At 45.6% G+C, this 14,127-nt stretch overlaps 1 protein-coding gene across 3 annotated transcripts in view; it reads right to left on the reverse strand.

Annotated features, from left to right (window-relative positions):
• The window catches only part of LOC146185282 (zinc transporter ZIP10-like), a 75,757-nt gene that overhangs the window by 25,790 nt on the left and 35,840 nt on the right, over positions 1–14,127 (reverse strand). The window contains exon 2 of one of the 3 annotated variants that reach the window (XM_084606225.1): positions 12,946–13,160. The exons of the other annotated variants lie outside the window; for them this stretch is intronic. The gene's annotated coding sequence lies outside the window, so the exon portion shown is untranslated. The remainder of the gene's footprint in view (positions 1–12,945; positions 13,161–14,127) is intronic. 3 annotated transcript variants of the gene reach the window in all.

Raw genomic sequence — 14,127 nt, forward strand, 5'->3', positions numbered from 1 at the left:
CTTTTTGTTCTTCTTCCCTCTTTTCTTTCTTCTCTTTCTTCTTCTTTTCTTTATTCTTTTTCTTCTTCCTCTTGTTCTTTTTCTTCTTCGGACAGGCAAGGCGAAATACTGAGACTGTGGTCAATGTAGCTCGCGCTACAAAAAAACTACAAGACCATAGTACAGGCAGCCGAATGCTAGCGTTTCTGATTTTCATTTCAATAGAGCGAAGACGACTGTTATATGTTGATATATCTTTCATATATTTTCTTTCTTGCGGTTTCTCTTCTTCCCTTCTTGCTATTGCATTCTAGTTACACCATTCGCTCTCTTTTGATGTAAACACCCCGGAGCATAAAATGCTGTTCCTGTTGTGTGTGCGGCGTTCTCCTCCTATTTCCTGTGCCCGGAATGATTACCTATCACCAGTAAGGCGTGTTCCATATAGCCTCAGTCACATCGGGATGGTAAAATCTCACAAACGAGTTGTAAACTGCAGGGGCACAGATTTGTACTGAACACGGAGAAAAATATGTGATCACACTACAGCAGAAAGAAAAGGGGAGAAGTAAGCAACGGCTCAGTTCTGAGCTCTATCATTTCAAAGGAATAATACGAGCTCATACTGCATCACATGCGAATTTTAGCACCAGTAGTTATTAGAGCCCTTATCGAACTTGTAGTATGCTAGCATACTCAACTTAGGAGAATTCTGCTTAAAAAGCAGAACCACCCCCAAACGCGAATCTCTCTGTTACCAACATGCTTCAAAAAGTTTGCTAAATTTTGTGCAATACTCGCAGTTGTTGAATACGAAAGAAAGCCCGAACTTTAATCCTTTCATAATGTTCAATGTATTTCAAAGTTGATGCAATGACAGTGAGAGCAATGAGGACTGCAGCTACGCATCCGACATTCATGACCTGCCCGCCATGTTCCTCCGCGCAAACAAAATTACGTTGTTAAGCACCTTCCAGGACCCGCATGAAAGAAGCAAATTCTAAAATAAAATCATAGCTGCAAAGTTCTGACGCCTCCTGGAGCAGTGAACAGCACCTTGCGGGCGGTCGAAGATTGGGGCTAACTACTGTTCCATTTTGAAGCGACCACATTAAAATACCCTTTTCTAAAACATTCCACGGTCAGTGTCAGCAGTGCGAGCGAGAAGGTATGGGCATGTCTCTTGCACATTGTGATGACTTGACCGAGCACTGAGTGAGTGGGTCGTGCAACGTCAGTAGACCACACGACATGATTGAATTGGCAGAAGCTCCCACCTCGTGTCGCTCGTTTTAGGTGCAAGGGTGAAATCGGAATCGATAGCGTTCGTACGGCCTGGTTAAAGAAGGATGGTCTTTCCCACAATGTGGTATAGTGCCTACCTAGTGCGCGCTAATGAGCATATATATGTTTGAGATAGCCGAGGCATAAATTAAATTACTACTGGTTAAGCACGTAGAAATTTGCTTGTACATAAAGAAGGATCCGCAACGAGATCAGCAGACAGGAGCTATTATTGCGGTCGCATCATACGTTTAAACACTGAGCTCGAATGTACCTGTATTTTTTTTTTCAATCCCATCTTTATGCAGATGATATGCACCAGCAACTTCAACAATGATTATAGGCAAGGGAATGCACAAAGCTGCTTATAATTTACTGCTAGGTACCTAAAGAAATTATCTATATTTTCGTATTGCTTACCAGCCGCAATTCTTACTATGAAACAGTAAACTGCATTTCATCGCAAATTTCTTCGGTCTGGTCAGCCCGTGCGCAGGTGGTGTAATGAAGGGCAAGGCTGACTGCGCGTCAGCGGTGGCGGGTTATACTTCCGCAAATCTGTATGGTCTGTCTTAGTAATTCATGTGACAGCATCGGCATCTCGTTGAATGGGGGAGACAATTCTGTGCTAAAGGAAGTCGACTGCGTGTTGCGGCAGCCTCGCTTGTTCTCGCTACATCTTAACCATAAATGGCAGGTCAGACGACACGTCTTATCTAGGGAAGCAATGGCAACTACTCAGCAAAGACATTTGAAAGTTCTATTCAAAGTTTGCTAGCCCGTTCACAATTTGCTAAAAGGCAGCCAATGTCAAGGGCTTAATTCATTCGACTACTTCCCCGAAAATTAGATCGGCACTCAAATCTGCATCCCAGCAAGCATTTCGATGCTTAGTGTAGCTGGTCATGCAAAAAATGCTGGGAGCCGCTAAGGCACGTTCGAAGAGTTTAGCAGGCTGTTGACGCCATTCCAGGTCCCAGAAACGGCGCCCGTTCGTCAGAACAAGCACATCGTGTAAAAGTAGCCGCCGACGATTAACTTGGTTCAAGCCAAAAAAGACATTTGAAGGCCCTTTTCGGCATGGCTTGGCATTGTTTGGTATTGCTTGGCATGGTTTCGCATGGTTTGGCATGGTTTGGCATGGTTTGGCATGGTTTCACTTGAGGGCTTGGCAAAGTGTTTCAAAGGAAAAGCAAAAGAGAGGAAAAGTATCCGTGTCACCTTTTGGTGGACACCTGCACCTTGCAATTAACGGTACACAATTGGAGGTGCATATGTTTTTGATTCGAATTCCTATCGCGAACCAGCCTATATCCTTACAAGAAGATGGATGTTCAGTGGTAAGTGAAATGGCATAACACCTCCTTTAACTCTGTACAACGAATAGTTGCGTAACAATTTTTATACAAATCAGGGGCACTTTTTTTTCAATCCAGCCACGGTGACGCATTTCAGATGGATTGAGTTGTAAACGATATGGCGGAATATATTTACAACGCGACCATTCTGACTGCCCTCTCAGAACGTATGGGAGAGTAGGCGGATGAGAATAAAGCGTCCCATTTCACCACGGCTTTTCTGTCTTTCTGTCTTAATAATGATCGCGTATGTGTTGATGCCAACTCAAAAACTATGGGTGGTACTACTACCTTTGCCTGGCATACCTACATACTTCTAGCACGCACGAAATTTTCCTTTTTTTAGCTAACTGCGACTGTGATATACCTACATCCCAGCAGCCACATATTGTGGTGCATATATTGCGGCGAAAGGATATAGGCACATTTAGTCGCATTATAGCCGCCTGTTCTGACTTGCAATGCTGAAGCCACGCACGGCCCAAAAATGGCGCCTGTTGCACCACTTGAGCATGTTGAGCACCTTGGATACCCTTCAGCCGTTCCTTCTTTCTCTTGGCGCAATTTACTCTCCTGTTTATGGCAAGGACATAAACATAGCATCTGGGTGCATGAGCCGCCTTATGTGAACATATTACACATTACCATGCTGAAGGTGCAGTCAAGGTTCAGCTCTATTGACAATACTTCGCCTCGCCGAAAGATAAATAAGAAAATGGCAGCAAACAAAGGAGGCAAAAGCGAAAACCAGGAAACAATTTCAGCCCCGCCCAGAACTACTGGTCGCAGTCTTGATATCAGCAAATATCGATACGCGTTTCCCCGACAACGCTGGCTATTTTGTCGCCGAAGGCCGACCGTGGCCGCGGGACGCTCTTTCAGCGCTGGCCTTGATGTCGCAGCGCGCTGGTGGTTGCCGCCAAGGATCAGTGCACTTTCAGCACGCCAGCACTCGCAGCTATTTTGTCCGCCAATTCTTGCCTGGCTCCACGCGCGCTTGTTGTTTGTCGTAGCTAGCACGATTTCGAAGCACATTCACTGTACCTTCATCGGCTTGGTTATCTATATTGCAATGTAAAACAAAATAGACAAACTGGTTTTGTTCGGCCTGGTTTACAGGGTTTAATGTCCCAAAGCGACTCAGGCTATAAGAGACGAATTAGTGGAAGGCTCCAGAAATTTTGACCAGCGATGTCAGTGCATTTTCCTTAAACTGCACTGACATCGTATAGCATACAAGCGCCTTGCTTTTCGCCTCCATCGAAAAGCGGCAGCCGCGGCCGGCATTCCCCCCGCATCCTTAGGCACAATATTCGAGCGCCCTAACCACTGCACTACGGTGGTGGGGCAATAGATAAAATGAGACCAATTTTGGCAGTCCACGTAAAGAATAGCTACGGATGATCACTGTTTTCAACTAGTTTTTAAGCCATTCAGATTGCACTTTTAGTAGTTAAGCATCGGCGCTGAAAAATCTAACCTCTCCGCCAATTTTTCACTATTCTGTCCTAACGTCTTAAACTGCGAACCATATTTTTACCCATTTGCGACACACCGAAATGAATTATATAAAATCAAGGATCTTGATATAGCCAATATAGATTATCCTATCATGCGTTTTAGCAGAACGCGAAAACCAAACCATAGTGCATATGCGATAAGTATTCCGTGCAGAGAGCCTCACATTCAACGGATCATCATCATCATCATCATCATTATTATTATATTGACCCTTAAAGACCCCTACGAGGGGTATTACATGGGGGGGGGGTATTTTATTTTTATTTATTTTTTGTGGCTATGCTTGTTTTGGTGAAAACGAAGGCAAAGTGTGGGGTCTCACTTCTCGGTTAACACGTAAACGTACAATTAGAGCACGCATTTCGAGGTATATATTTCGCTGGTTCGAATCCCTATCAAAAACTAGCCCCCAACTTAACTTGACTTGACTATATTTGGATGCAAAATGATAAGCGAAATGGTATGGCACCACTCGGGGCCGTTACGCATCGGTGTGATCAAGTTACCAATAAACTCGAATTCAAAAACTAATCGACTAATTAATATTTATGTCCGACTACGAGCGTCCCTGTTGCTGGTGGCTCAGATTACAACGCCAGTGAAGACGCTAAGAAATCAGAGACAGCACTAGCGAATCTCTTCCCTAAAAAACTAGGGCATCCGCCTAGACACATTATTCACCACTACGAATTGGTGTATCATGAATAAAATGTCCTTCAACATTCAATCAAGCTTAATTACGCGCACCAGAAATAGCCAAACAGAGGCGTTTCCACTGTCCGCTCCCTTCAAAATGTTCACTGCTCCGCGGCGTCTTGCCCACTAGACGAAAGCCACCGCGTCAAAGGTAGCGCAGCAGACCCGCCGTGGCCTGGTTAGCGTGCAAGTACAGAGTGTCTGAGAATTGTTCTCCCTCGCGCGAAATTACGCTGAGAATGCATGGCATTCATTCACGAAACGGTCAACGTTTGAGCCTTGTGTAGTCCCGTTTTGAACGATTCCCTAATGTCAAGCTCCACTTACTTGGGGAAGGGGCGGGGAAACAGAAAACGAGTGCCTCTCTCGGAAGCAGCGAAGCGAGGCACCTGCACACGTTGAGGCGTGCACAGTCAAAGTGGTCGGCGTCTGTGCGAACGGCGCTGAGGAAGCAACGCGATTCGGGCGGCTTGCGGAAGGCACGGAGAGAGGGCACGTGCCCAGCTAGCGGACATTGGTGTTGCTCACGAGGCGAACTCGTTCGCGCGTGCCCGTTGACCAGACAGACGGCCGCATTGCATTTAGTTGCTGGCTACCGGTGAAACGCATCGGCCAATCCAAGCAGCCAAGATATTTTTTTTTTTCGCGCTCTTGTTGGCAGCACGAGTGTCTCACGAGTGAGTTGCTTCCCACGAGGAAAACGAGCGTCGGACCTCCGTGAGCCACCATCAAGGAAGCTTGCCCACAATAGCCGCAGCAAATGGCAAGGAAATAAGCACACCCTCCGTCTGCGTGAACGCCAAATCACAAAGAGCACGATTTTGAGCGCATTACATCAGTGGAGTGTAGCGCGAATTAATGAAGACAAGCACAGAGAGACTTCACCTGCAGTTCATTTGGAGTGATACACTCTGTACCCACGAAGAGCATAGGAAGACGACACATCATGCGCGCGGAAAATTCGCCCCTAAACGAAATTATGCACGTTTCTTTCATAACGAGAGCCTCTTAGCCTTGTTACCTCACTTCCGGATTCTATTTTGCGTGCTAAAGGTATTAGGGGACACCACTGGGAAGGAACACTGAGGCAATGAAGCCGTCATAACATTCACCGGCGCGTGAATTTGTACTTTGCCCATTCGCGAAGGCTAGAGCGTCGACTTCTGGTTCGCGCCTCCAGACTCTCTGCAAACACGGCTCGAAACGATCACTGAATGAAACTTAAAATGGAGTGGCGGAAACTGCAGGTTTTCTTTTCCTCTACTCCGTTCACACAAATGTTGATGGTTTATGTAATCTGCTCTGTACACAGAACGAAAGATCGCGGGTCGGCAAATGTGTGGTATGAACCCTGGATGCAAAAGACACCCTGTCATCGTGGCGGTGTACGTCCCACACCGCGTGATGAGTGCACAAATAAATAAACACATAATAGAGAAAAATAGCAAATTGTCACGAATATGATTCGCACCCACGTCGAGCACGAAGGTCAGATTCCCTGGCAGCTGCATTTGGCAACGAAACCATCACCGTAACTTAACAAACCACATGTTAAACTGCCCCTTTCTGGGGTTGTTTTTCGCCGTCTTCATTAACTTCCATTCGTACGCACGTCTATCCCAAAGCAAGACCAAGCAAATCCTTGCGCAGGCAAGCCACAATTATTCCAAGGCTTGACAGTACCCCCTTGGGCTTCTGGGATGCGCCGCAGACACTAACGACTTTACGGGCTGCTGTACGTCGCTGCTGTAAAACAAAAAGCGAGGGCAAAGCTCCAGCAAAGCCAACCGTCTGCGCCCCCGTCTTAAATAAGGAGCTTCTACTATTCCACACATTTCGACGGCAAATGTCAATCTATTCACTCTGAATAATGCGCTAGCCCACTAAACTTACTTAGATTTATTTTACAATTACATTTTCTATTATATATTGCAAAACATTTTTTTAAGGCGCTCAGCACTATACAATAACGCTAATCAGCAAATGTAGCCCCTCCGCATTCACTAGCGTTTCCTCACCAAGTAATGATAAATTACTTGCATGAGTTGCCCTTTCTTGTGTCCCGTGCCATGTGAATGAAGACTTGTGCGTATATGTCGTTGCAAGGGCATTCGGGCGAGCTTTCTTTGTAAATATAGAACCTTCGCTCTATAGCTTCGTCGCTTAGTGCAAGCAAGGTTACATTTCAAATTTGTGCCTTAGACCAATGATGTACTGAGTTAGCCAGGAGGAGTTAGATACTTTAAGACGAAAGCCTTTCTATGATAATGTGCACCATTTTCACAAATTGTGACAAAATCCTTCACGACACTACCAATAAAAGAAAAACAAACATATTTCCACCGGGAATCGAACCACTCCCCCCGCTCCTCGATCTGCAGCCGAGCACACAGCCTACTACTCTACAGAATCATATAGGTGTTAAAGATAAAGGAAATCAATAAAATAAACATAGAAACCCGCATTGTGTCTTATAGCAATAGAGTTATCGCTCGACATTCGGCTTAGCAGTGCCGAAAAAGTAAATGTTTCTCTAAAAAAATATACTGTAATATAAACACTACACCCGAGAATGCGGGATCGAATCCCGGCTGCTGCTGCCGCTTTGTCATGGAAGCAAGGCCCCTGTGTGCTGTGCGTTATCAGTGAACATTAAAGATCCCCAGGTGGTCGAAATTTCCGGAGCCATCCACTACGGCGTCTCTCATAACCTGAGCCGCTTTGGGGCATTAAAACCCCATAAACAATAAACCATAAAAACACTACAGTAGACAGCCCCAAGGGCTTTCGCCTTATCGCTCTTACGTCGTCTTAAGTGCCCCTTAAATGCTGCCAAACGCTCGTCAAGTCATATATGAAATATTCACTTCCCGGTATTCCTCACCACAGACCCCCCCCCCCCCCCCGCCCCGCCATTTTTTTATAAACGAATAAGTTCCCCTTTCCTTCTATGTATTCTTAGTGAAATATATGCCTTTGAATGGACACCTGTTTCTACAGAGCAGCTTTTCATCAGGACTTCTAGGCATCGCCACACTGATCGCTGAAATACCATGAGTCCCTGGCGCGGTTGGGGTAGCAGCATAACAGGCTACAGCAGGCCACAGCAAAATCTCAGACATCTCACTCAATCTGCATAATGGTCTATAGATATAGGGTGTCGCCATTACACCAAAACGTCGTTTCTGTACCAACAATTGCAGCTCAATGAAATCAATATGAAATGTCCGAAAAGCTTTTTGTTGCTCTGTGACTGAAAGTATTGCACAGTATATGCTGTACACCTCAGTATTTCGCCTACCGCACTACAGATGTGAAAAAGAGGAATTTTAAGTTCTTCCTTTGAAGCAGCACGCTCGTTTCGTCTACGCGGAACGGCTTTGTCCACGTGCCCGTTAAGATGAGAGCAGCTTCCTATCTTTGATGAAGCATACAAAACGCACTCAAACGACTCCGTAGCTTCAGAAGTAACCCGAGAGCACATGGCTCTCACGCATACAGTGAAGCCCAGCACTTGCTCAGTCGCTACTGACCGCATCTCTAAACGCCCTGTTGCTTTCAATGGCGACCATCAAATCAAAAATTCTGACGATGCCCTTGAAGTCTATGCTCAGTGAAGCTAAAACGAAGCCTATGCTTTTTTTCTCCAATACACAGCTGCACTTCGACAGACTGTTTAATTCAAGTAGAAAATGCACAATCGCATTAGCGCAACTATGCTATGTCCGCTTCTTAAACCTTTCCGCTTTGTGCTTTAATTTCACGTTCGTCAGTCGCAAACATAGGTATGTGCGTTTATTCGGTTTATAGAACTTTAACAGTCTGAGTGACTTGAGTCTTTCAGGAGCTTTGTGTCGTAGGACACCAGAAACTTTCGATCGCCTTGTGATCTTTGATGTGCCCTGAGTTCGCTCAATAAAATAAACATTCAAATCTGCATTGTGTCTTTACCAACAGAGATCTCGCTCGGCATTACGCGGGCACCTTGCGTTTCGTCTCCATTAACCTTAGAAAGACAGTATCTTGCAGATCACCAATGTCTCTCTTCGCGCAGAACCAATTTTTGACGCCAGGAAATCCCGATTATGGTTATCCTATGATGCAGGCAGTCCTCACATTTTAACAATTAATCTCTAATTAAGGGAGTTATTAATGGACCAATTCACAAGGAAAAGCAGAAAGACAACGGTGCACCTGTTCTTGTAGTCTAATGGAGAAGGCTATTCTTTGTTTCAAGACACTGCGCGTTACCGGCCCGCTAAACTGGCCGCTAGGCGAGTGCTGGCGCAACTACCTCCTGCATGTTCAGTATCAGTCAACAAAAAAAAAATCACTGCAGAATCTGCATTGTAGTAATACGAAAGCACGGATGCTGCTGTTGGTTGCTTATGGTTGCTTAATTTACTTCTTGTTTACCCATTTTAGTCATTGGTATTTTCAAATTGTTCGCCAATCCTTTCCTATGCCCTTTTTTGGCTCTACTTCCGGTTTCTGTGACGTCACATCTTTGACATCACCCTAATTGACAGGTCCAATTAACTACTTTAGTCTTCCGTACTTTGAAATTTCGTGTCAATCCCTTGCTATGCCTTTTTTTGGCTCGACTTCAGGTTGCGTCAAGTACCTTCCTTGACGGCACCTTGACTGATTTAATTAACTCTTTAGTGTTTGATACATCTTGACGACACCCTAACTGACTGACTTAATTAACTATTTTAGCATTTGATACATTGAAATGTGGCGCCAGGCCATTGGCTATGAGACCATTTTCGCCTTTACTTTTACATTTTTATTGCGAAAGCAATACTGCTCGCAGTTTGAGCCTTCAGCGTGGAACGGCGGTGACCACCATTGACCATTGACCTTTAGACGACCCCCGTAGACGACCCCAAGCTGGCAGGAGCTGCCAACTTGGGTCTCTCGCTTCACATGGGATGGTTATGTCAGAATCAGCCTGCTAGGCTCCTGGCATTCACGTTTCCCCTATAGGCCACTAAGGCACGTTCATATCGGTTGGTTAAAGCGGGGCTTTATATGTGGGCTGAGGAAGAAGAAAAAGAGAAGAAGAACGCTTGGCCACCCGCAGCTAATGCTTTCGCTCAATATTTGGTTCAGCAACGTTGAACCCTTGTAATTTTCTGCCTGTAATTAATTACCAAATTACATTATTGGCCTAATTATTTTTCGGACATAACATTACGTCGCCATCTATAGATTTTTACCACTCATAAACCTCTACCACTTAACAATCACTCACAACTGCTGCGGACACGATTTTGCTGATGCGGTGGTCGGACGCGGCCGACGGACGCGGCCTGCGGACGCGGTCTGCGGACAGAAATTTGTGAACATAGCGAAGTAATGCTTTCGCATTAATAAACAATCCTTGCGGCGGCCGCTATCTCAGTGAAACCGAAATTCGGATCCCTTTGTGCACCTGCGGTGGCGTCCTTGATACTACCGTGCTCGTAACGCGTTGCCTGAACGACGTGTGGCGGCACGAGGAAAACCCGCCAGTCCAGGGCGTGGCGGCGCAACTGACCTTGCTCGCGGCCGCAGCAATCGACAACCGCCGCTGTGCCCCCGCCTGGGCCGAGACAAGCAGCTCGCACTCGTCAGAAAAGCGGAGGAAATCACCGGCTGCCCACGCTGTTTACACCGGCGGGTCGCAACAGCAGCTCAGCAAAGGCGAAAAGTGCGCGCCGCCGGTTCATCGTCGATGTCAAACCGGACAGCAAGAGTCGAAAAGTCAGTAGCTCATGTGGTCAACAGAGTATCCTTCAATAAAATTCGTTCATTACCATGATGCCACCGACGTTTGACGTTAACCGCGTCTTTTTTGGCTGTACCTAAGGATTCAGTAGAGGAAGTGTAGAGTGTGTTACATCTGAGGCGTCGCAAGTTAGCCTCTGTGTTGTGCAGGTTACCATTCATTCAGTCGTACATAGTTAAGAAGCCGTGTTACGATTATTCTCATGCGAACATCAGCAGCATAGGAGAGCAAGAAAATATGATATATTTTTTTATACTCTCTTTATTACAAACGATTTACATCCGGCATTGCTGAAATATCCTAATTTCGCACTAATATAGGGTGTATCGCAATGCGAAAATAACTTGAGAATAGAATTGACAAGTATTTTTCATTGCAGCCTCCGCCGCCGTGGCTAGGCATCGAAATGTCGAACCTTGTGCCTCAAAAAGAGGACCCTCGTCGCTCAGCCAGTACGGAGGATGGGCGCATATTCTAACTTAAGTGGACTGAAATAGGAGAGCGTGTTGTGCCCCTTACAACAAGAGTATACACTGCAGGCGTCACGGGGTGTCTTACTGGAAACAGGGTGATAATTATATTCAACGTCTTAGGATGTCGCTCGCTCTTGTTAGGCTTTACTGACTGCCATGTTCGCTGGGATGCATCGCTATCTGGTTCAAAAGAGCGCGAATACAATGAAACCCATGCAGCCGTTACACGGTCATAAAGACTCACTTGGAACGACATGTTCATTAAAATTGCCATTGTTCATAAGTTATCCCTCCCAGAAATAAATTGTCAATAAAACAAGGCTGACCCCAGAATAAAAAACATGTTTAACAAATTCAGATATACAACAAAAATAGAACAAAAAAGCATTTTTCAACAAGGCAACACTGAAGATGGTTCGTTTCATAAACTGCGTTTACATGAATGCGACCGAACGCTGCTTGAGCCCATGTCTTTAAACAAAGGACGTGTTTCAAGAATAAAAGCCCTCTGACACGTCCTTTACTACCGTTGCTAATCTTTTCTTTTAATACCCCTCAAAGAACGCGGGCTCAAGACGACTTCTGTCGCATTCATGTAAGCGCGCCCATGTGCTTCCCTGAGCCATGGGTGCCGCTGATAATAGCATAGTTGCTTTACACCTGTTGGTGCATGATGTGAAAAATGCGCACTCATCTCGTGGTCCAGTCAGGCACACCAAGCAATCAAGGTGTGCAAGCTGTGAAAGGGCAGAGCAATGTAAAAGGCACCTTCTACCTCAAGACCCCGGTAGGGCTGCATTTCTTCATCTCGAACCATCTTTTAACTTAGTCAATAAGAACTGTGTCCTCAATAGCAATGTTTTTTTTTTTAAACGTTGTTAATGTGTTATTTTTCTCTTACGCTCTCTTTTCCTTCAAAACAGAGCAGCGACATCGTCGGTATTATGACTTGCTACCGGCCTCCATCTAACTACTGGCAACAATGTCGCAGGCGGTTAGGAAGCATGAAGCATCAATAAATTTCGCTCGGGAGTAGCTCCAGAAGCATATGCTATGAAGGGCGACGTCTTTCACTCGCTGTCTGCGTACATTTCACGTTAAAATAAAACACTGGCCTCCGGGCTGAGTAGCATGAATGCTGTCAGTAGGTTTACCGAGTCGGAAACGAGTATGAGCCGGATATACGAAGAAAAGGAATAAATCTAATTGTTGCAGCTTTATAAGTAAAAAAAATATAAAAAAGCAGAAGTCTATGCATTGTTAAAACAGTTCTTACATTCCGCGATTACTCTTCTAGCGAGTACAATTTTCATTTATTTAACAGCTGCTCGGACGAAAGACCTAAAAGTACCAGCGTATTAGTATTATTTAAATAAAAGCGCATTAATTGAAAATAAATATGTCACAAAAATAATTTGCTTCATGAATTTGTTGAATTATTAATTTACGCATGTCTTACTGACCACGAAGCTAAAAATAATTGAACCAAAAGAATCCATGCACGCGGATCTTGAGATTTTTCAAGTCACTGTACATCACTCTACCCCAAAGACACTTCCGTTTATACTCTAAATGGAGCGCCAAGCCATGTAAATCTTCCTGAACTGAGACATTTTAATTCATATTGGCTATTTTCTCTGATAACATGAAAGAGAGTCCACTATTTCTGACGTACTGAGCAGAACAAAACGCAGTGCTTCTTATCCCAGCGCGGTTTTTTCAAGTACACTAAATATTGTGCACGACCGTTCAAGACAAGAGCAACACACGATATTAAAATAAAATTACCCAGTATTTCAGTTCGAACATATCGAGAATAAATATTTATAAATCCGTAAGAAGCGAAGTCACCCTCACAGACCTGTATTGCGTAGCACCTGTCGATGGAACCAAGCTTCAACTCGCTGTCTTCAGTGTGAACTAGCCGTTCCAACAATGGTAGGAGAGGTATTTGTGCTCCCGGCGTTGACGCAAGTAACGAAGCCGCCTCTCCTGACGCCCGCCCCTTCCGGTAGATTACCGACCGTACTTAAGTTGCCTACTTCTCAAACAACTGGGCCGACGTCCTGGGCATTCCTGGAATGCAAAGGAAAAACAATGCTCGATCGAATGCCCCGCCAACTGGCTCATATTGCTGCCATGGGAGCATCACGTATACTTTGAGATACGGTCAGACTGTGTCAACACGCAGAATCGTGATGGTCTACGAAGTGAGAGATAGGCTGTATTTACGGCCCCTGTCGCTAACAGCAGCAAGGGTTCTACAATCTTGAAGTCGTGCCATTGTTTCGCAATCATGGAGCCCTTGTCGGCTTGCTATCACGCTCGTATCGGTCGGGGATAGATCCGTTTGGCAACGAGCGCTGCCTTCGGAGAAGAGATCGTCTCTCTCTTTCTGGTCGCGTTCCGCCTCGAAGAAGCTGCCGCTTCACTTTCTCTGAGCACTTTCGAAGCACAGAAAGCGTCGCCGCGGGTCAGCCAGGACCTCGAGAGGCGGAAAGCACACGCTTCCTAAAGGGGGAAGAGGGATCCTCCACACCGCGCAGACAGACGGGCGGCCGGTTCTAGAGCGTAAACAGGGCACACTCGCTATGCTCTGCTGATGGTGCTTAGAAATTTGGCTCAAGCTAAATATAGCCCCCGGTGTAAAAACGCGCACGCGTAGCCTTGAATGATCTCCTGGCACCCTTCCTTTCTTCAGATGCGTGCTTTCGTGGTCGCATCTTGGACGCAGGCGGATCCTGGTTTGTTCGAGTGGTTTCTTTGGCTACTCTGCGCGGTTTGCTCTAAGCTATAAACAAGGACCTTGACAGGGTAAGTATAATGTCGCTACGTTAGAAGAAAACATCAACAATAGTCGACATTGACTGAGCATTCACTGCAGTACACCCCAGAGCATTCAAAAACGCTTCCAGCGATTTGAAGTTAGCAATCACTGAGTGCTGTCTAGATCCCAGCAGGGCTTCACCAATCCTTCCTCAACTGAAGCGGCCACGTTACAGAGGTTCAGGTTACACCCTGATTTTTATATGATCATAAATAC

Source organism: Amblyomma maculatum, chromosome 6 (assembly GCF_055883805.1).
Source record: "Amblyomma maculatum isolate TAMU_Amacu chromosome 6, ASM5588380v1, whole genome shotgun sequence".
In the NCBI taxonomy this organism is placed as follows: Eukaryota; Metazoa; Arthropoda; class Arachnida; order Ixodida; family Ixodidae; genus Amblyomma; species Amblyomma maculatum.